Genomic DNA, 21,528 nt, shown 5'->3' on the forward strand with positions numbered 1-21,528 from the left:
ACAGCATTCCCTTTAGAGATGATTCTGAGGGCAGGACTTCTTTCTGCTGACAGGTAAGGGGAACTGTGTGTCTCTCAGGGTCTCACCTTGAGCTTTACTCCCACAGTGAAACAGAAGGGAAGAAGAGCAGGGCAAAACTGGGAACATAACAGCACCCAAACAGTAATTAATCATGCTCTTTAGTTGGAGTCAATAATCCTCAGTAATTAAAAAATAGAGAACTTTGAAGTATTTTTTGTTTACCTCATGCCATTTTCTGATAGCATTGACTTACAGGCAATACTTAGAAGTGTTCATTCCTTTATTCATTCACTCGTTCTACACTTGCTAAGCGTTAACCAGTGCTCAGTGCTTGGGATATGAAAATGAAGAACATAGATGCTTGTCTTATGATGCATTGGGAAAATGAATTGAACAGAGGGATGATTTCAATAGTACCCTCTTATTTGATTTTGCCTCGTGTGGGGATTTGCCTACTTATTTTTCAATTTTTATATCTCCTGACCAGAGAGAAAAGAAAATGGCCCATCTAGCCCCATCCAGATAAAACCCAGACAAAACTGTGATGATTTTAAGTTGCACTCCCCTCTATGAACCAATCACTGTGGCCAGAGGACTAGAAACTCTGGGACAGTTGGAGCCATTAGGCCATTTCTGTGATTGGGGTGGGGACAGAGAAGTTACCAAAAAGACACAGGAGAAAGAGTGTTGGAAGGTGCTATTTCCAGCAAATAATTAATTTGTGTACACCAGATAATTAATCCCCACATCAGAACTCAGAGTCCCCTAAGGACAAGAATCGGTCTAGGTTCACCATGACAACTCGTTCAAAGATAATTCATATTTTAATTTGGGTTTGGCTGGAAACTGTGTGACCATAAACCCACCCAATCACAAACAACAATGCTAGATTCTCTATAAAGGATAGTATTTAGTATCTGGTAGGTACCAAAACTTAACCTATAAAGTAAAATAAAATGCAATTTTAAAAAATAACAAAGGACTTCCACCTCAGGGAAGATGCAATAAGTGTACTTTTTCCTATTCCTCTCACTAAGTGCAACCAAAAATCCTATAATTACACCTAAAACAAATGTAAGAATACTCTGAAAGACAGCACTTAGGACCTGAGGAGCTACAGAGTAGTGAGTTCCTGAGTTTTCTTTTTGCCTCATCTATACCTGACATGGAGTTGAGGAAGACAGCAATTGGACATATACAGGCAAACAAATAAATATATAAACCTTGCCCTAAGTCTCACACCATCCACAAAAATTAAGTCAAAATGGATCATGGCCATAAATGTAAATCATAAAACTTTTAGAATGAAAACATAGGAGAAAACCTCTAGGGTCTAGAGCTAGACAAATAGTTCTTAGACTTGAAACCAAAAGCATGATCTATAAAAAGAAAAACTGATAAACTGGACTTTATCAAAATTAAAAAATTTTATTCCACAACAGACCCTGTTGAGAAGATAAAAAGACAAACTAGAGAGAAGAAGAGTATATTTGCAACTCACATATTCAACAAAGGACTAGTATCTAGATTATATAAAGAATTCTGAAAACTCAACAGCCAATAAAGTAAAACATCCAATTAGAGCATGAGCAAAAGACGTGAAGATATTTTACCAAATAAGATACACAAATAGCAAATAAGCACATGGCAAGGTGTTCAAAATCATTAGCCATAAAAGAAATGCAAATAAAACCACTCTGAGTGAAAAAAAAGTCATTTCTGAATGGTTACATACTGTCTGATTCCACTTATATATAATAGTCTTCAAATGACAAGATTATAAAAATGAAGAACAGGTTAGTGATTGTCAGGAGTATAGAGGAAGTCAGGGTGGGAGGAAAGGGGGTGTAGTTATGAAACGGCAACATTAAGGATCCTTGTGGTGATGAAAATGTTCTGCATCATGTCAGTATCCTGGTTATGATATTGTACTATAGTTTTTCAAGAGGTTAGCATTGGAGAAAACTAGGTAAAGGGTACTAGGATCTATCTACATTAGTTCTTACAACTACTTGTGAATTTATAATTATTTCAAAACCAAAAGATTAATAATAGGAGAGAGAAAGAAAGAAGGAAGGAAGGAAGGAAGGAAGGAGGGAAGGAAAGAGAGAAAGAAAGAAAGAAAGAAAGAGAAAGAAAGAAAGAAGGAAAGAGAAACTGCGGTTGGTTCTTCCTTCTAAGAAATAACAATATTAATCTATTAATCATCTCAGGGCAGAATAACAAACCTCCATAAAGGTTGAGTGTAAAAAGTGAAGTCTTCCCAAGGGCATGGTCTAGAAGGAGAAATGGCAATGAGGGTAAAGGGCTGACTTATTGAAAATAATAAAGAATTTTGAATTTTCAGGGGAATCCCGGGAGGGAAGCAGTAAAAAGATAAGGAAATAAAGAAAACAGGAAGAGGCAGAGGGCCAGAAGCTTACTGGGAGAGCCCCTCGAAAGGAAATAAGGCCAGAGAGGAATTCCATATGGATGAAATTACTGAGGAGCTGTTGTAAAAAATGACATCTCATATATAATTTTTAGTTTTTTATCATATAACAACCCCTCATTTCTTCTAAACATTTGATAATAACTGTTTTTTGTTAGTGTTCCTTTGGGGGTTTAAAGGAATAATGGTCCCATTCCCTTGTGGGATGATGTAAGACAGAGGAAAAAACTCTCTAAAGTGAGACTTCAGAGAGAAGAATAGTTCAGTGAAAATAGAAAATTGGAATTAGAGGTGATCAGGAAAATAAAGCCCCTTAGTTTTACAGAAAATTTGAAGTCCCTGGATATCAGACTCAAGGTATATAAGATAGGTGTTAAAGCTCCAACTTCCATCCCTACCATTTTACAAAAATTGTTAAAGGAAAAAATATCCCCAGAAGACTGAAGGGTCAGTGGAAACCCAGTGACAGACACCTGGGTTACATACTCATATTCTTAGTTTAATATGAATAATAGCATTGGTCAACTCATTTAGAGTTATAAGGATGATCATGTGTCTAGTATTAAGCTATGGCCTCTCAGCTCCAAGACCACTGTTCTATAATCTTTATGATGCAGAAACTGGAATTCTGCATACCACATCCATCCTTTACCAGCTGGCTCCCTGCTGGGTTCCATCAATAGGGGACCTTAGGAGAACAGAAAACATGAGGAAGAGAGAGAGGACTTGCTCTTTCCCATGTGCTTGTGCTTCCTGCTGCATTGCCCCAGCAAGGGCTCTTCACCTGGGCAGTGGGAGACTTCCCAGTCTCCAGCTTTTATTTTTCCCCTCAGCAACCTCAGAACCAACTTCATCATGTCAAAGACAATAGAACTAGCTAGGTTGTAGCCCTTCTCAGAGGTCTAGTCCCAATTCCTCTCAGTTTCTTCAAGAGTTTAAGGTCTGTTAACTCCAATCTCTTCCCTTTGTTGCTCCATCCTAAGAGGTGGTAGGTGTTTCCTGCAAAAACTTTCTCAGTGTTACCTCAATATTACTTTTTCACCTTTTCTGTCACATGTTTTTAACCAAACTCTTACATTATTTTTTTTCAGTTGAAATACCTTGTATGGTTTCCTTTTTTCCTGACCAGACCCTGATGCTATACTCATATAAATTATGTTCATAAATGGAATATTTTTATGAGAAAACATGGGAACAAGTAGTAGACTTGGAAGATTTACAGACTAAATGCTTTACTTCTTTTGAGACTGAGATGGACGACAGGCAGAACTCAGAAAGCAATTTAGCATTGTTTGGGAGAACCACTTCAAATTAGTCAGCTTTTATGCTATTATGGAATTTATATTTTCCCAAAGAATGGATTTAATTGGGACAGCTTTTTGCCTCTAGTTATAAATAACACTATTGGGTAGTTTTCCCACCTGGCTACATATGAGGTTAGCATCTAACTCACTTATTTGTCTTCTAATCCAGTCTGCTATGATAACATGGAAGAAATGATCTCACTAACAAATTTACAATGGTCATAGCAAATGGGATGAGGGTTGAAAAGACCAAAGTTGAGGCTTCAAGTTTTTCTTAAAAGGTGCTTGTGTAGGTAATAAATAGGCACTTAGCGTTTCATGGATTTCTCCCTCAGTTACTGCAGTGTTTGCTCTAAGCACATAGGCATGCTAGATGTAATTGAGATACAAATCCAGATTTCACTTTAATTTGAGAGACCTCTACACACACACTGAATATACTCAAGTGCCTCATTGGTTGGCCTAGGAGAGTCACAGATTAATTCATGGAGTTGTTAAAAGGTGATTGGCTATTTAAGAATGAATTCAAAGGAGAAGCAGAGAAGCTTGGGGAAGGAAGGTCTTTCAGGTAATACTTCCTGAATTGAAAAATGCCAATCTTGATAGGACTTCCTCTCCTGCCATTGGTGTATTAGCTTATGCTAAATGGAAATTTGTCACTTTATGTAAACTGAAAATTCCAGGGTTAGTCCTTCTCTAGGTATAGCTTGATTCAGGGCTCAGATAATGTTAGCTGGATCCATCTCTTGACTCTGCTTCCTCAGAACTGGTTTGGTTCTCAGTTCTGCACAGAACACAAGGATGCTTCACATTTACATCATCTCAGCCCTATTCAGCAGTTGGGAGAGTCCGCTTTTCTGAGAGCTCAAATAGAAGTCCTTAGGTTGTGTCTTCTTGGCTCTGGGGGACGTGCCTTGGGACATGAGCCCATTTCAAAACCGTATGATGGCAAGCAGGATGGAATAAGGTGACAAAGCTGGTCTGGACCACATGTTCCATTCTTGTGTCCTGAGTGTGAAACCAGCTTTATCTCAAAAATGACATGGAAGTGGGTAAGAAGTGGCTTTCCCAAAGGAAAACGAAGGTACCAGTACCAATGCCACAAAAAGATAGAGTGGATCGGGCTTCCCTGGTGGCTCAGTGGTTGAGAGTCCACCTGCCGATGCAGGGGACTCGGGTTCATGCCCCGGTCTGGGAAGATCCCATGTGCCACGGAGCGGCTGGGCCCGTGAGCCATGGCTGCTGAGCCTGCGCATCCGGAGCCTGTGCTCCGCAACGGGAGAGGCCACAACAGTGAGAGGCCCATGTGCCACAAAAAAAAAAAAAAAAAAAAAAAAGATAGAGTGGATTTAGGGCAACAAATCCCACCATGTTTTATTTCTATTACAAAGTCATGCTGAAGTATCTCTTCTGAGTACTAATTTTTTTTTTTTTTTTTTACCACATCTCTGCTTCTGCTTCACTGCTTTGAAAATACCCAGCAATTGCCTGGCTAATCTGGATCTTGAGTCAGCTTCTTTCTTCTTGTAGTCATGGAGGATTCATCTTTGTTCTATGGCGAACTTCTGTATGTAATATTTTGAGTAGTGTGTAGCAGGCTGTACCGTTGCCTTTTTAAGGGCATTGATGAGGCTCTTGAAGAAATATAATTTAGCTGACCGTAGAGTCTGTGTCCTCATAATTGCAACCTCGATGGCTCGACTCCAAATTAAGAAAACAAAAATACAATAAGATGGTCTGTCCCTACCTCCCCTAGCTGCTGATTCCAGAATTAGAAATGTACAATTTAGAAGATCTGAGCAACCAGGGCAGTTTGAAGCCTGAGCTTCAGCTGTCCAAAAAGTGCAGTGAGATGATTCAGGCAGTTTTTGCCTATATACTGGACAACTAGCTATAGCTCTGCTTACACAGAAGGAAGGGGAGAAGAGGATGCCTGAAGATGGGATCTAAATGTTTATTTAACACATGGGAAAGCAAGCTTTGGGGAAATCAGTCAGCTGGACTTTTCACAGTAGGCTAATAATACCAGGATCCAAGAAAGATGAATCTTATTTTTCTGGACCAAAGCCCATTAGAGAAACTAAAGGAAGCCAAGGCTAGTTTTGGTGAGATGGTAGGAAGGGACCCATAGAGACAGTAGAAGGGGCCCACTGTCAAGCAGCTCAGTGGGCCTGGCCACCCAACCCAGACAGGGTAGAAACTCCTTGCACAAACCTATTTCCAAGATGCATTGGAAAGGACACATTCCAAGTCTGTCCCTTTCTTCTGATGGCATCAAACTCTGTCCCCAAGAGGGTTCAATCATTGCCATCCAGCCTGAATCTCTTTCTTAGCAAATATTCCCTGTTTATGGCCATGGCTGACAGGGCGGACGTTGGATCTAAGCTTAGGAACCTGGAATCGGGACCTGGGAATGGGGAAAGTGAACAATTTGGCCTTGAGGAGCAGAGTGAAAAGGTCCTGTAGACCTGAACAAGAAGACAGGGCTTCTTGTTCAGATTTTCTTGATGGTCCAGTTATATAATAAGCACAAGGCTGACATTCTCCTCCGCACCACTCCCTCTCCAACCACTTCTGCCCATTGTCCAAATGCCCCTCTTTTTCTTCTTTTGCTTACAGCAAATGGAGGTGCTGCTTCTTTAATCTGAGCACACATATACACTTCACTTTTGCTCTTGCTCAAGTGTTAAAAACACAACGCAGCAAGAATTATAGAGGTGTGTTATGTACTAACTAACGAAAAGTTTACAGACATCCAAAGTTCTTAATATACTTGTTAATTTAACACATGTATTCCCTCTGAATCACCAAAGCTAGCAGAAGAGACTGATACTATGGGTAATCCAAATAGAATTCCTATTTGGCTTTGAAAATTGTTCTCTTCTGACATTTGAATACTGGTGTGCCTGGAGTTCAGGGAATTCACAACAGGGAAGCAGCCATATGGCACATGGTGGCCAGCTGGCCTCTGAAAGAACAAGTGATTTCTCAATCCTACCTCCTGCTAAATGCCTTGCTGCTCTGGATCCCCTCCCAGGGATAAGCAGACATGCCTCCCACCCCAGTGCACAGCACCAGCCTGCACGGAGCTCTCTACACCCTCTCATCTTATGTGATGCTCTTTCTTGTCATACTTACAAGAAGGACAGCAGATATAACAGAAAGAGAAAACCCAAACCACCTTTCATTTTTCCTCCTTCCTTCCTTTTCTTCCTTAGTGTAATACATTAAATTCACTTTGGGAGTATGGGGTTCAAGCATGCTTAGAGTATTATTCCTGTCTTTAAAGATTTTGTTTGGCTTATTATCCATTTGATGCTTTAAGAATAAAAATTAATTAAAACTATATGTAAAATAATTTTCTGAATGATTGTTTAAAATGATTATTCAAATGATTATTTGAAAACGTTAAGTAACTTGCCCAAGGCTGCACAGCACAGTGAAGGAGTAGCAGAAAGCGGTTTAAGGACAGAGGAGATCGCCTAGAATTCAACTCCCATTCAGGCTGGTTTAAATAATTATGGTGTATACACACCAGGGAAGAGTGCAGGGCCTTTAATAAGATTGAGATGCACTTATGTATATGAAAATATGCCCAGGCTATATAGTTACAAGAAAAGAGCAGGTTATAATATAGGGTATATGGCATTGTCTTTAATTAACTTACTAACTGTGAAATATTTGTACCAGTGTAGGAAAAAAGTCTGGGAGGAAGCCTACCATGCTGTTAACAGTGGTTACCTTTGCAGGAGGAGCTGGATAAGTAGGGTTGGGGGGATTTTACTCTTTATCTTACACCATTCAAAAATAGTAAAGAAATGAGTGATTTTTTGTTACTCTGTATTTGTTTTTTATTTTCATATTAAGAAATTGAGTGTTTTTGCAACTCCTTGTGGTCCTATTCTTTGAAAAAATTTTAAGGCAGATTCACCTAGAACACCTCCTCCTCCTCACTTTTAAGTTTCTAATAACTATCACATTGATAGTGTTTTAATGAAGTGGAGAATTTTTTTGTATTATTTTGTGTTTTGCTTCTTTGATCTTTTTTTTGTGTGTGTGTGTGGTACGCGGGCCTCTCACTGTTGTGGCCTCTCCCTTTGCGGAGCACAGACTCCGGACGCGCAGGCTCAGCGGCCATGGCTCACACGGGCCCAGCCACTCCGCAGCATGTGGGATCCTCCCAGACCGGGGCACAAACCCGTGTCCCCTGCATCGGCAGGTGGACTCCCAACCACTGCGCCACCAGGGTAGCCCTCTTTGATCTATTTTTTTACTCACTTAAAAAAATTTTAGACAGTTTGTCTTGATGACATTTACTTTGTGTTTATTTTAAGTCATGTTAATTTATATTAGATTTAAATACATTTTAAGATACCTTTAATAGTTACAAAAGTCATGAATGATAAAGCTGTAGTTAATGTCATCAGGTTATAAGAACTGTGTTTCACTAGAGAGACTGGATTCAGAAGAACTTTCAAATTCGTAACTTATCTGATCAGATGAAATGGCCCTCTACAACGGTTTTCATTTCATAAACTAGTCTTCAAAGGCAATGATTTAAAAAAATTTTTAAATTAAGACAATTTTTAGAGCAGTTTTAGATTCACAGCAAAATTGAGGGGAAGGTTCAGAGATATTCTGTATACTCCTTGTGGAATTGATTTTTTTACATAAACTAGTTTTATCAAAATGGCTTTACCAAAAAGTATAACATTTAAAAGTGAAAAAAGGTGCTACAACTACCACTAGTTAAAACTTATTGAAAACTTATCATTTGCCAGGTACAGTTTTGAGTACCTTACATGTATTACCTCATTTAAACCCCATTACAAAACTACAATAGTTCCTCTTATTATCCCAATATTGCAGATCAAAAAAGAGTCACAGAAAAGTTAAATAACTTGCCCAAGGATATACAACACAACAAGAGAGCAGCAGAAAGAGAGAAGAGAAAGGCTAAATGAGATTTGTTCATAGACTTATGAACCAGAAACTACTAGAAACTAAGGAAGGTAGAGGCTGACTACCCCAGGAAAAGTGGGAAGCCATCTCAGATTGGATACTGTGTTGTATCATGTATCCTATACTGTTAAGAGATGAGCAAATGAGTTAGCTATTTAGGCAGAGGAAGAGATTCCATTTAGAGAACTCTAGCAGAAGAAGACAGGTCATACTGCAAGCAACTCACTTCCAGATAAAAACTAAAATGCAATATTATGGGTACTTTAAAAAAATTTTTTATTGGAGTACGATTGCTTTACAATGTTGTGTTAGCCTCCACTGCACAACAAAATGAATCAACCATACACATACGGATACCCCCTTCCTTTTGGACTTCCCTCCCATTTAGGTTACTACTGGGTAATTTTGAAAAGAAAAAAATTATTTATAATCTGACAACCTTAAAACAAAAATGATTCTCCACTTAACGTTTCTCAAGCCTATATTGGAACACCGGCTCTGTTAGTGCTCTCTTCTGGGTGCTGGCATGTAGAAGTATATTCCATGTAATCTCCACTTGCACGTAGCTCACAGTCTAGGGATGGAGAGTTGAGAATATTACATCAGTATTACATAGTCATAAGTATATTATCTATTCACATCCAAGTTGTGTTTTTAGGGGGAAGCCTCTTTCTGGGCCATAACCACCTGTAGTTGTTATTTATAAGCCTCCTGGTATAGATAGAAAATATGCGGAATAACAGCTGGGACAGCATAGCTGAGATCTGTTTGTACTTTGTCATTCAGATGCAAGTGCACATGTCATAATATTATTTATCTCCTTTCTTCTGAGCAAACTCTCTGCACTGTCAGAACCACCTCCGCTGCTGATACCACTGCTGATATTCTAGAATGGATCAAACTAGGCCAGACAGCGCTCCCAGGGGAAACAGATGAGGTTGTGTAAATGAAGCCTGCATGTTAGACAGAGTTGTAGGTCAGCACTGCAATCATCCCCGGCATTGATGGATGACTGCTTTGTTCCAGACTGGCTGGTCCGGCCCTGTGAGGAAGTCCACCCTTTTCTTATCACCATGTAATAAAGCCCCATTCCTCAGCGGCACCAGCCGGGACTGTCACCTGTCAGCTCAGTTTGTTCTCCTAATCCTCATTTAGACAGATCTACAATAACTTAGCAACTGTCTTGTGTACTCAGGTTTCATTATACTATTTCAGTGGGTAAACTCGCTATTCTTCGGGACTGAGAATGCAGGAAAAATAATACGGTTTAATTTATTTAGAATTAAAGTTGGAAGATTCTTCAGAGATTGTTTAGGTTAGTCTTCTCATTTTACAGATGAGGCCCAGAAAGGTGAGCTGACTTTCCTAAAATCACACAGCTTGTTGTGAGCTGAGCTGAGCTGGCACCAGTTAGATGATCTCTTAGCTTCAAGGCGAGCAATTTTCCACTACATTTTAATTCATAATTAGTAAAATTTTGTGATTTTCTTTTTAATTTTAGGGAATACAGTAACTTTTTTGAAATTTCAATCAGGAACATAGGTTTGGGATGTTTGAAACAGGTGTGAGAGAAATTAGGCTGAGAAGGATTTGAGGATGGAAACATGAGGTTGGCATCATGACAGCAAGAGGGGCTAGTGGAGATTCTTTCATTGTTTGGACCTCTCTGCTCATATCCATGGACAGAGAACTCTGTATTAGGAGTCAAGTGTAGGCCATAGGTCAACAGAGTGGCCCCTTCTCAGTGCCCCTACTTATGCATACACGAGTAGGGTCTGAATAGGAGAGGTGTGGGGCATTCTGACATGAACTCTTCTCTCCTGCTTCATGTAAGGCCTATTCTGTCCATAAAATCTTCCTGATCATAGGATGGCAAATATTGATATTAAAAAGATAAGTCCATGTCAAATAAATGTGGAAAATCTTTCCAGATCACTCTGGACAGATGAAATGCATTAAACTTTGCTTGAACACTAGTGATAGAAAGTGGATTACTCGTAGAGGTAGGCCATCCCGCGATGGAATAAATTAATAGGAAGAACTATGACCTTCCTTAATACAGTCATCTGCTTCCAGTAACATTTACCCACTGGTTCCCTCCATGGAATGTAAGACTACCCCTTGGGACTCATAGACTGATCAACTCTGCCTCTGATTCACTAGCCAAGATGATCTCTACTTGGTCCCTTCTCTGGATGCCTTTGTAAACAAATATTTACTCTACACTTATTCTATGCCTAGACTGTGCTAAAAGATGAGAATACTAAATAGATCAGAGTCTGTCCTTCTCAGTTCATAATACAGATATTTAGAAAAATAATCATAGTGCAACACAACAGTGATGAACGCCACAAAAGGGAAACACAGAGGAACGAACAAATACATCTAGTGTCTGGTGCATGGTAGCCACTTAGTAAGTATAAAAATAAGTTCCTGTATAAAAAATAAGTTCCGGGCTTCCCTGGTGGCGCAGTGGTTGAGTCCGCCTGCCGATGCAGCGGACACAGGTTCGTGCCCCGGTCCAGGAAGATCCCACATGCTGCGGAGCGGCTGGCCCCGTGAGCCATGGCCGCTGAGCCTGCGTGTCCGGAGCTAAGTTCCTGGTGTTACCAGTGAGGTGAGGGTAATTAGAGATGAATTGGTATTTAAATTAAGCCTTTGAAAGCTAAGCTTCAAGTTAAGAGGTACCAGTTAAGAGGTATCAATCTGAACTCAGTATTACCTTTTCAGTGCACTGGGATCTTGGATATATAGCGAAGCCAGGTATGGTGACTTGTCAAGGCAGGAGTTACATCCCCTTTTTCTGGTTTTCCAGTGTTCCCTGTGGGAGAGATGAGCTGTCATCAACAGCAGGCCCTCTCGACTTTCCTTTGCTCAGGACGTCACCATCCCTACCTCCTTAGCACACCTCTCCTGAGTCCATCCTATCCACCACCCAGGGTGCCCATGCTTGTGCGTAAATGAAAAGCAGCACCTTCCCTCCCTTGAGCTGTGGCTTGGGGCCAGGAGCATCATGGGCTGCTGCCAATGCACAGCAAGTTGCTGAATGGGCCCTGCTGGTGCCCTGGCTGGCAATGGCCTTCGTGCTGACACCTGCGCTCACTGTGCCGTGCCCCCTGGTCACCTAGGGCTGATAAACACCGAGCCCCTGAACATCTTCCCGCTGACGCCGAAGCTGGAGGCGGCAGTCCAGGCGCACTACAAAGCCTGTGATTGGCTGAAGCTGGAGCGGAAGCAGCGGTGCCTGTGCCGCTGGGGGGCGTGGCGGCGACGCTGGTGCTCAGTCTACGTGCGCGCACTTGAGTGCTGGAGCCGGTTCCGGTTCTTGCACTGTAACTGCACCTTGGAGGGCCGCCCCAGGGCCAGCCTCCCCAGGTGAGGCTTCAAGGAGACCGCCTTCTTGTACACCATATCCCCGGGTCTGCCTGAGGCACATACTGGCCAAGGCATGCAGTGCAGGCCTCAGGGAGAGCTGGCGCGCCCGGAGGCCCGGACCTGCAGAAAACCAGGAGGCCTGGCAGTGGGGCGGTTGGAGGGACAACCTCAAGTGCAGCAGCAAGTTCATCAGAGAGTTCCTGGGCTGGCGGTGGAGCAAGGCTCTGCGAACCCCCGTGGACTTCCGCCGCAACCTCCTGGTTGTGAAGGTAAGTGGGGCGGGGCGGCCAGAGGGGAAGAGAAGGTGGGGTGAGGCTCAGGGAGTGCACGGGGCGGGGCCGGGCGCACGGCGGGAGAGACGGGCTTCGGTGGTGGCATAAAGGGGAAGTGGGGAGGGGGAGGGGGGTCTGGGAGGAGGGGGAAGCCTCTGTCTCTGTGCCTCACTTCTAGCCATGCGGTGCCAGCCAGGGCCCTCGAGTCCTTTTTTTTTTTTTTTTTTTTTCAAAAAAAAAAAAAAACCCCAAAGGTGAGCAGCTCTGAAGTAGCCCACAGTACTGATCCATAGGTCATTATAAAACATTTGTCCCCTCTCCTCTCCACGTTTTCTATAACCATAACCACAGGTTAAAAATAAGATCCTGGGGAGACCACCAGGAGACAAGAAAGACAAATGTAAAACCTTGGTATAGTTAACAACACTGTTATCACATAATTAAAATTTGCTGAGAGAGTAGAACTTAAATTTTCTCACCAAAAAAAAGAAAAAAAGGTAAATACGTGAGGTTGACGCATGTGTTAATTAACTAAATGGGGAAATCCTTTCAGGATGTACATGTATATCAAATCATCATGTTATACACTTTAAATAACATAATTTTGTAATTATACCTCAATAAAGTTGGAAAATACTTTTTAATCAGCCTTTAGGATCAAAAAATGTTCATTTGTCATACATGCACACGCATATACGTATGTATACATGTACATACACTTATGCATACATGTACATATGTTTATATATACATTTGTATGCATAAGGAGGGCAGGGTGGTGCATAGGAAAAATCAGTTCTTTGGGGTAAGGTAGACATTGGTTTGAACCCTGCCTGGACCACTTACTACCCATTTGACACAAGGTGATCCCTTGACCTTTATAAAGCTTTGTTGCCTCAGTGGTAAGTGGGAATAAATTTCCCTTCCACAGAGCTATGATAAGCATTATCTGAGAGCATATAGGTAAAATCTTTTTTCCCTCCAAGATAGAGGAAGGGCTTGCCTTCACCTCTCAAAAATCTGTTGCCTGGTGGAGCAGAGGGAATGTCCTTTGGCTGTAGATACACCGTGTTAATAAGCTCATCTCCCAGCACAGTGCTGCCAAGGCCCACTTTCTGTGAGATTTGCCCAAAAGGAAAAGGGCCACCAGTTAATGTTCCAGTTTATGACTTCAGTAGACTATTTTGCAAACCATTTCACATTTCCTCGTAAATGTTACTCCAGCTGAGATATTTTCTATGTGATTGGAGTTTGCTCTTTGGGTTCAAGTCTATGTCTTTTTTTATCTTTGTATGACTTTAAGTGCCCTGCACTTGCAAAGTGTTTTCACTCAGCAGGTGTTCTGCATGTGTTTGTGGAGCAGTGAAGGTCAATGTGACAAGAAAAAAGGGCACAGGCGTGTGTATTTTGAATTCAAATACATATTCTGTCACTTGCCAGGGAACTGGGCAATTTAACCTCCCAAGCTTTCCTTTTCTCAGTCAAATAAGTAAAGCAATATCCTCCTCACAAGTGTATTGGTGTCAGAGGATTAATTAAAATACATTACCAAAGAATTTACAGCAATGTCAGGCATCTCATTTAGAATGAAAGTGTATGTATATTTACCCTTAGCTCTTTTTGTTTTGTCCACTGGGATGAAAGAAGACCTTGAGATGTTTTGTTTTTTTCCTTTGCATCTCTCTGATCTTCAGTCACTCTCTGACCTGGGGAGGTGGATGTAATGAGAAGCGGCACCAACTAGGGTCTTCGTAAAAGTTTACTATTTCCTCTGAGGCTATGATTCCTCGACTCCGAAACTGTGATACAAATGCTAACTTCACAGTATCACCAGGAGAATTAAATGAGATGGCAGCTGTGCAGTGATTTCCTCAAAGCAGAAGCTTAATTAATGGTAGCAATGATTATTAATGCTATCATTAAATGCATCTGTGGCACCAAGTCACCTCTTTCCTGTTACAACAGCAGAATTATTGGTTTGCATGAGAAATATTATTGCCATCTTTTAAAAACTTACCTTCTTTAGGCTGCCAAAAAGCCACCACCACCACAAACCACATGCACACACACACACACACACAGAATTAATTGATTTTTGTTGACTGGAGCAAGATCCAAATACCTTATATTCTCTTTCCTTGTTAATATGCCTCCGCTAATGAGTTAAGCTTATCCTTAAGGGCAAAATAAATGAAGAAATTATTTCTAACTCAAGTATCAGAATCTAAGAAGATTTTTAAAGTACCCTGCTGTTTCCTGAATAAATACTCTGGAAAGTAGAGAAAGGACAATCTCCTTAATGAGTGAATCTCTTTCTCTAGGGTTTCAACTTAGCTACAACATTTGGGAATGTCAGCCTCTCCTTCTGTTTCATCATCAAAGGCAATAATATTAATGCTAATTTACATAGTAAATATTAGCAAACATTATTACTTCCATCTCCCTAGCATAAGGCTGCCGTGTCTAAATTTCATGTAAGATTAGTCACTTTTTTTTGTTATTTATTTACGTTGTCTAGGAGGGAAACAGCTATAGCAGTGATCAGCTGTTTTAATATACAGGTCAAAGTCAAAATTAGTCAACTAATCACATAGTATTCATGATTTTTCCTCTCTTCTCTTTTTCTCCCACCCCTCCTTTCATCCCCCCTTCCTCTGTTTATTTCTCTCTCTCCAGTCTCCCTTATTTTTTCCTCCCTCCCTCCCTTCCTTTCTTCTCATTTTCTCTCCTGCTCCCTCTCTTTTCCCTCCGTCCCTTCATTTTCTCCTCCTGTCCCATCCATCATCCTTCCTTCCTGCTTTTCTCTATTCCTTTACACTATGTACTAAACATGACCATGATTCAGCCACTATATAAGGTTATTGGGCTAAAAAGATGAATAACCACCAAATTTTCATATACCTCATATCTTATATTGAAAATTTGCTCAGTGGTTTGTAGTGTACAAAGAATTTTTGCTCCTTCCTTCTAAGAGTGAAAGAAATCTCTGTAAGGTAGACACAATTATCTTGAGACTCAGAAAACTTGATTTGTCTAATAAGAATATGACAAGGCAATTAAGACTTGCTTTTTACCAAAAGGGTGAAAAGATATAAGTAGGGAGATTATATATTTAAAAACACTCCACGAAAGAGTGAAAAAGTGGGAAAAGCAAGAAATCTCTATGATTAAGGCAAGTGCTTGTCCCCTAGGAGTTTCCTGTACCTAAATATTTAAAATAGGTAGCTTTTCAAAAAAGAATAATAAATGTGAAATGAAGATGATCCCAGAAATAATAGAATTCTCCTTTTTAGAGGGTGTGTGCTGTGGGGGTGGATGACAGATTTACCAGTATATTCTTTCCACTTTTGAGGCTTCACAATCTGTCTCCCTAATGCACTATAATTACCACCTAAAGTGACACACTGCCTGAAGCATCTTGGCATGGAAGTGAAGTTTATTGTGTTCTGGAAATATTTACAGTCATGTAAGTTAGATACTGTCATGAAACTAGTCTAAAACATTGTTTAAAATGTTTAAGACATTCTCTTCAGAGCAGAGGATACAGGTGCTTTTGAGAATGCGTGTCTGAAGTAGAAGATACCCTTGGTTGTCTTGGTCCTTCCTCATGGCTGGCAGAATCCTGACTTCTCTCAGGTTCAGCCCTGTGCTCATGTGCTTCAGTGGCCTCAGGACTAGGTTATCTCTTCAGTAGTTTTTATTGAAAGTGCTGCTTCAAAAATGGAATTTATAGTGAGGTAGTAAGCTCTCTGCCATCTGAGAAAAAGAAACATCTGCTAACCAATATTTTTATTCAATCATTCATACAAATATTTACTGAGGGCTTACTATGTGTAGGCATGTACTACGGCCCGAGGATGTAGGAAAAAAGGCAAAAGGCATGTATAGTATAGAAAGAATATATATGTATATATATATAATATATTATACCACTACTCTGTTACACAGCATTTTATATATATGTGTGTGTGTATATATATATGATGTGTTATAACACTGTGTTAAAGCAGAACCTGAGAAGCATGCTTAACCTTGCCTTGGCTTTGGGAACAAGATGATTCTTAAGATGAGAAATGAGAGGCCGTTTTGGGATAGCAAATAGATATCATCCTCTCTGGAAACTTTTATCAATTAGTAGTACTGGAAATATGATGTTAAAAAGGATTAAGGGATTTATAGATTACTCTTCCAAACAAGGTAGAGTAACAAGAACTAGATTTAGCCTCAAATAAAAAACCAAAATAAAAAAGAAAAAGAAAAAAAAAGAAAAAATATAGGAAACAACTGTTCTGAGGGGGAGGTATCTGGCAATGAAGGAGAGTGAGCCATGAAAGACAGGGAACAAATGAGATTAGCCCTATCATTGCTCCAGCTTTCTATCTTGAGACAGTATTCAGGTAATGATACAGGGGAGGGGGAAAGCCAGGCAACAATTTCCCTGAGGTGAGAAGGTGGAGCTAGGAGTCTGGGAAACAAGGCTGACAAGAATTTGCAGAGCAGACTACTAGAGAGGATTGAGCTGCATGGAATGGAAACTGCAGAGATCTGCAGAAGGATCCACTGGAGTATTCAGCTGATTACTAATCCGTGCATACAGATGAGAAACTATCCAGGCCAGAGCACTAAGATAATACCTAAAAAGATAATAGGAAATAGTGCCTAAACCTCACATAGGGCTGTGAAGAGTGACAACATCCAGAGTGGAAAAGTCTCATAATTCAAAGGATATTAGTTAAAGAGCAAAGAATGCTCTTAGCTTGATAACAGTGAAAAATTAGCCCAAGATTAAACACTTCTTGGACTCCATTAACAAACCCTAAAAGCAAGATTTGAAAGGATCCAGCTATTTGAAGTAACTTTAACCATGACCCAGAAAAAAACTCAGATTCTGTTTAGGAAGAGAAAAATATCTAGCTCCTGACAAGGTAAAATCCACAATATCTAGCATCCTATAAATAATTATCAGCATGCAAAAAAAAAAAAAACAGGGAAATAAAACATAATGTGGAGAAATATCAATTGAAACCAACACAGAAGTGGTACAGATAATAGATTAGTAGACAAGGACATTAAAACAGTTAATATAATTTCATTCCACAAGTTCAAGTAGCTAAGAGAAGGATTGAACATCTTAAGCATCGAAAGCAAACCTCTACTGCTGAAATCTGCAGTGCCTCAGTGTTTGAGATGTAAACACACTGGATGGAGTTAATGGCCAATGGATATTGCATAAGAAAAGATCATTAGTGAATTTGATTACATAGCAGTTGAAACTATCCAGATTGAAACACACAGAGGAAAAGGTTGAAAAAAAGAAAATAGAATGGTGCTTTAGCTAATGGAGGCGGGGGAGACAGTTGCATAAAATTAGTGTCCCTGGAGGGAAGAAAACATTTGAAGAAATAATGACTATAAATTTTCCAACTTTATAAAAATTGTTACCCACATATCCAAGAAGCTCAACAAACCTCAGGCACAAAAAACATGAAGAAACTTTCACCAGGGAACGTGATAATCAAGTTGTTTAAAATGAATGATACAGAGGAAATCTGAGAAGTAGACACTGAATAAAAGATAAATTATATACAAGGAAATAAAGAGAAGGATACCACTAAATTTCTTTTCTTTTTTTTTTTTAAAAGCATCCTTTTTTTTCTTTTTAAATTTCATTTATTTATTTATTTATTTATGGCTGTGTTGGCTCTTCGTTTCTGTGCCAAGGCCCTCTGTAGTTGTGGCAAGTGGGGGCCACTCCTCATCGCCGTGCGCGGGCCTCTCACTATCGCGGCCTCTCTTGTTGCGGAGCACAGGCTCCAGACGCGCAGGCTCAGTAATTGTGGCTCACAGGGCCAGTTGCTCTGCGGCATGTGGGATCCTCCCAGACCAAGGCTCAAACCCGTGTCCCCTGCATTGGCAGGCAGATTCTCAACCACTGCGCCACCAGGGAAGCCCCCCACTAAATTTCTTGACAGAAAAACAAACAAACAAACAAAAACTCCAGAAGCTTCAAGAAATGTAATTGAATTGTTAAAGTATGGAAAGAAAAGAAAAACCGTGAACCCACAATTTTCTACCCAGTGAAAATATCTTTCAAAAACAAAGACAAAATGAACACATTTTCAGATGAGGAAAAGCAGAAAGAGCCTGTTATCAGAAGACCTACACAATAAGGAATCTTAAAGGAAATCCTTCAGGCAGAAGGACAGTGATACCAGATAGATAGCTGTATCTGTACAAGGGATTGCCAGTCACCAGAAATGATAACTAATAAGTAAATATAATGGTAATTTACATATTATTTAAGTATATTTAAGAAATCATAAAATGTTTAAAGCAAAAACGATAATACTGTGGAGCTGTAGCATATGCAAAAGTAAAATGTGTGGCAACAATATAACTGGTTGGGAAGGAAAAATGGAAACATGCTGTTATAAGTTTCTTTTATTATAGGTGAAGTAGTATATCACTTAAGCATAGACTATGAAGTGAAAGATGTATACTATGTACCCTAAAGCAACCACTGAAAGGACTCAACAGAATTATAGCTAATAAGCCAACAAGAAGAAAAACCTGGAAATATAAAAAAAAATAAAAATAAAAAACCCAATTAACCCCAGAGAAGGCAGGAACAAAGGAAAAAGAACAATTGGGGTAAATGAAAAAACAGACAGCAAGGTGGTAAATTTAAACTCAGCCACATCAATAATCACATGAAATGTAAGTGTGTTAACCCCCAAATTAAAAGTCAGCAATTGACAGACTGGATTTAAAAAAAAACAGAAAACAAGATTCAGTTATACATTGCCTCAAGCAACCCACTTTAATTATAAAGACAAAAAAAGTTTAAAAGGGAAACAGAGGGACAGACATACTAGACCGCCACTAATCAGAGAAAGCTAGAGTGACTATATGCATATCAAATAATCCATAGCAAAGAATATTACCAGGGATATAGGGATTCATTTTATAATGTAATGGGAGTCAGTCAATCTAATGGTATATAGCAGTCCTAAATGCTTATGCACTTAATAACAGAACTTTAGAATTCTTGGCAAAAAATAAAACTGATAAAATTGCAAGGAGAAATAAAAAATTCACAGTTAAAATTGGACATTTCCACACTCTTCCATGAATAATTGGTAGAACAACTAGACAAAATCAGTAGGGATATAAAAGACTTGAAAAACACTATAAACCAACTTGAACTACTTGACAGTTATAGAACACTGCACCCAACAACAGCAGAATATGTATTATTTTCAAGTAGAGATGAAACATTTACCTAGATAGAATATATTCTGGCCATAAAGCAAGTGCTAATATACTTAAAAGATTTATGTCTTTCAAAATATTTAACCTTGATGGAACTAAATTAGAAATCAATAATAAAAAGATAGCTGGAAAATCCACAGGTATTTGAAAACTAAAAAGTATACACTTCTAAGTAAACAGTAAGTCAAAGAAAAAAACCTAAAGGGAAATGCCAAAGTGTTTTGAACTGAATGAAAATGAAAATACAACATTTCAAAATTTGGGGTTGCCCCAAAGGAGTACTTATGGGAAATGTTATAGTACTGAATGCCCATGGTAGAGTAGAGGAAAGGTCTCAAATCACGGACCTCACCTTCCAACTTAAAGAATTGGAAAAATGATAGAAAATTAAACCCAAAATAAGTGGAAGAAAGAAAATAATAACTGTCAAAACTAATATCAGTTAAATGGAGAACAGAAAAACAAGAGAGAAAATTAATGAAACCAAAAGCTGGTTCTTTAAGATCAGTAAGTCCAGCGTTGTTGTGGTATGCAAATCAGCAAAGACATTAGATGAAAAGAGGAATTCTTTAGATATTCTTGATGGAGTCTTTATCAAATATGTGACTTGCAAAGTAAGGAGTAATGGACAGTCCACCAGCAGAGGAACAACTCATTAAGCACCATGAAAAACAGTGGTAACATGGTGTCACAAAAAGAAAATGACACTTCTCCAGAAACCAAACTTAAAGTCAAGGAAGTTTGTGATCTGATAGAGAATTAAAAAATAGTTGTCATGAAAAAAAATCAACAAGTTATAAGAAAACTCAGGAAGGTAGTTTAATGAGCTCAGCAATGAAATTAATGAACAAAAGAAATACTTTATGAAAGAGATTGAAGCTGTAAAAAAAACCAAACAGAAAATTTGGAGCTGAAGTACTCAAATCAGATGAAGAATGCAATAGAAAGCATTGGAATAGAGCAAACCATATGGAAGAGAGAATTAGCAAACTCAAAAATAGAAATCTAGAAATGATTCGGGTAGAAGAGGAGAGAAGGTTTTTCAAAATGAAGAAATTCTATGAGAACTATCTGACTCCATCAGGAAAAGCAAAATAAGGGTAATGAGTATCCTAGAAGTAAAAGAGAGGGAGAAAGGAGCAGTGATTTTATTTTAAAAAGTAATAGCTGTGAACTTCCCAAACATGGGGAAAGAACTGGACATACAAGTCCACAAAGCTAAGAGAACACCTAATTATCTCAATGCAAAAAGACCTTCTCCAAAACACATTATTATGAACTGTCAAAAGTCAATGATAAAGAAAAAATTTTGAAGGTAGCCAGGGGAAAAAATGACAGTAACCTACAAAGGAACCCCCAGCAGACTATGAGCAGATTTCAGGGGAGAGTGGAATGACATACTCAAAATATTGAAAGATAAAAACTGTCAGCCAAGAATACTCTATCCAGAAAATTTATAGATATGAAGTATAAATAAAGGCTTACTCAGACAAACAGAAGATGAAGGAATTCATCACAACTAGACCTGCCTTACAAGAAATGTTGACGAGAGCTCTTCTACCTGAAAAGAAAAGGTAAAAGTACAGAAAACTTTGAGTAAGGTGGTAAATAGACTCAGAAAGTTTCAACTCTGTATCAGAATAGGTTGTTAAATACCTAATTATAGCAAAAAAGTTATGAAGGGAAAAAAACAGCAAAAATAACCATAGCTACTTCAATATGATAATGAACTCACAACATAAAAACGGATAAGTTGAGACAACAAAAGTTTAAAAGGGGAGAAGGAAAAGGACGAACCCATATAGGCAAATAAAGATAAGATGCTATCAGCAGAAAAAAAGGACTGTATTATGTGTGAGATGCTTTATACAAACCTAAAGGTAACATATAT

Source organism: Mesoplodon mirus (assembly GCF_964341445.2).
Source record: "Mesoplodon mirus genome assembly, chromosome: 7".
Taxonomy (NCBI): Eukaryota; Metazoa; Chordata; class Mammalia; order Artiodactyla; family Ziphiidae; genus Mesoplodon; species Mesoplodon mirus.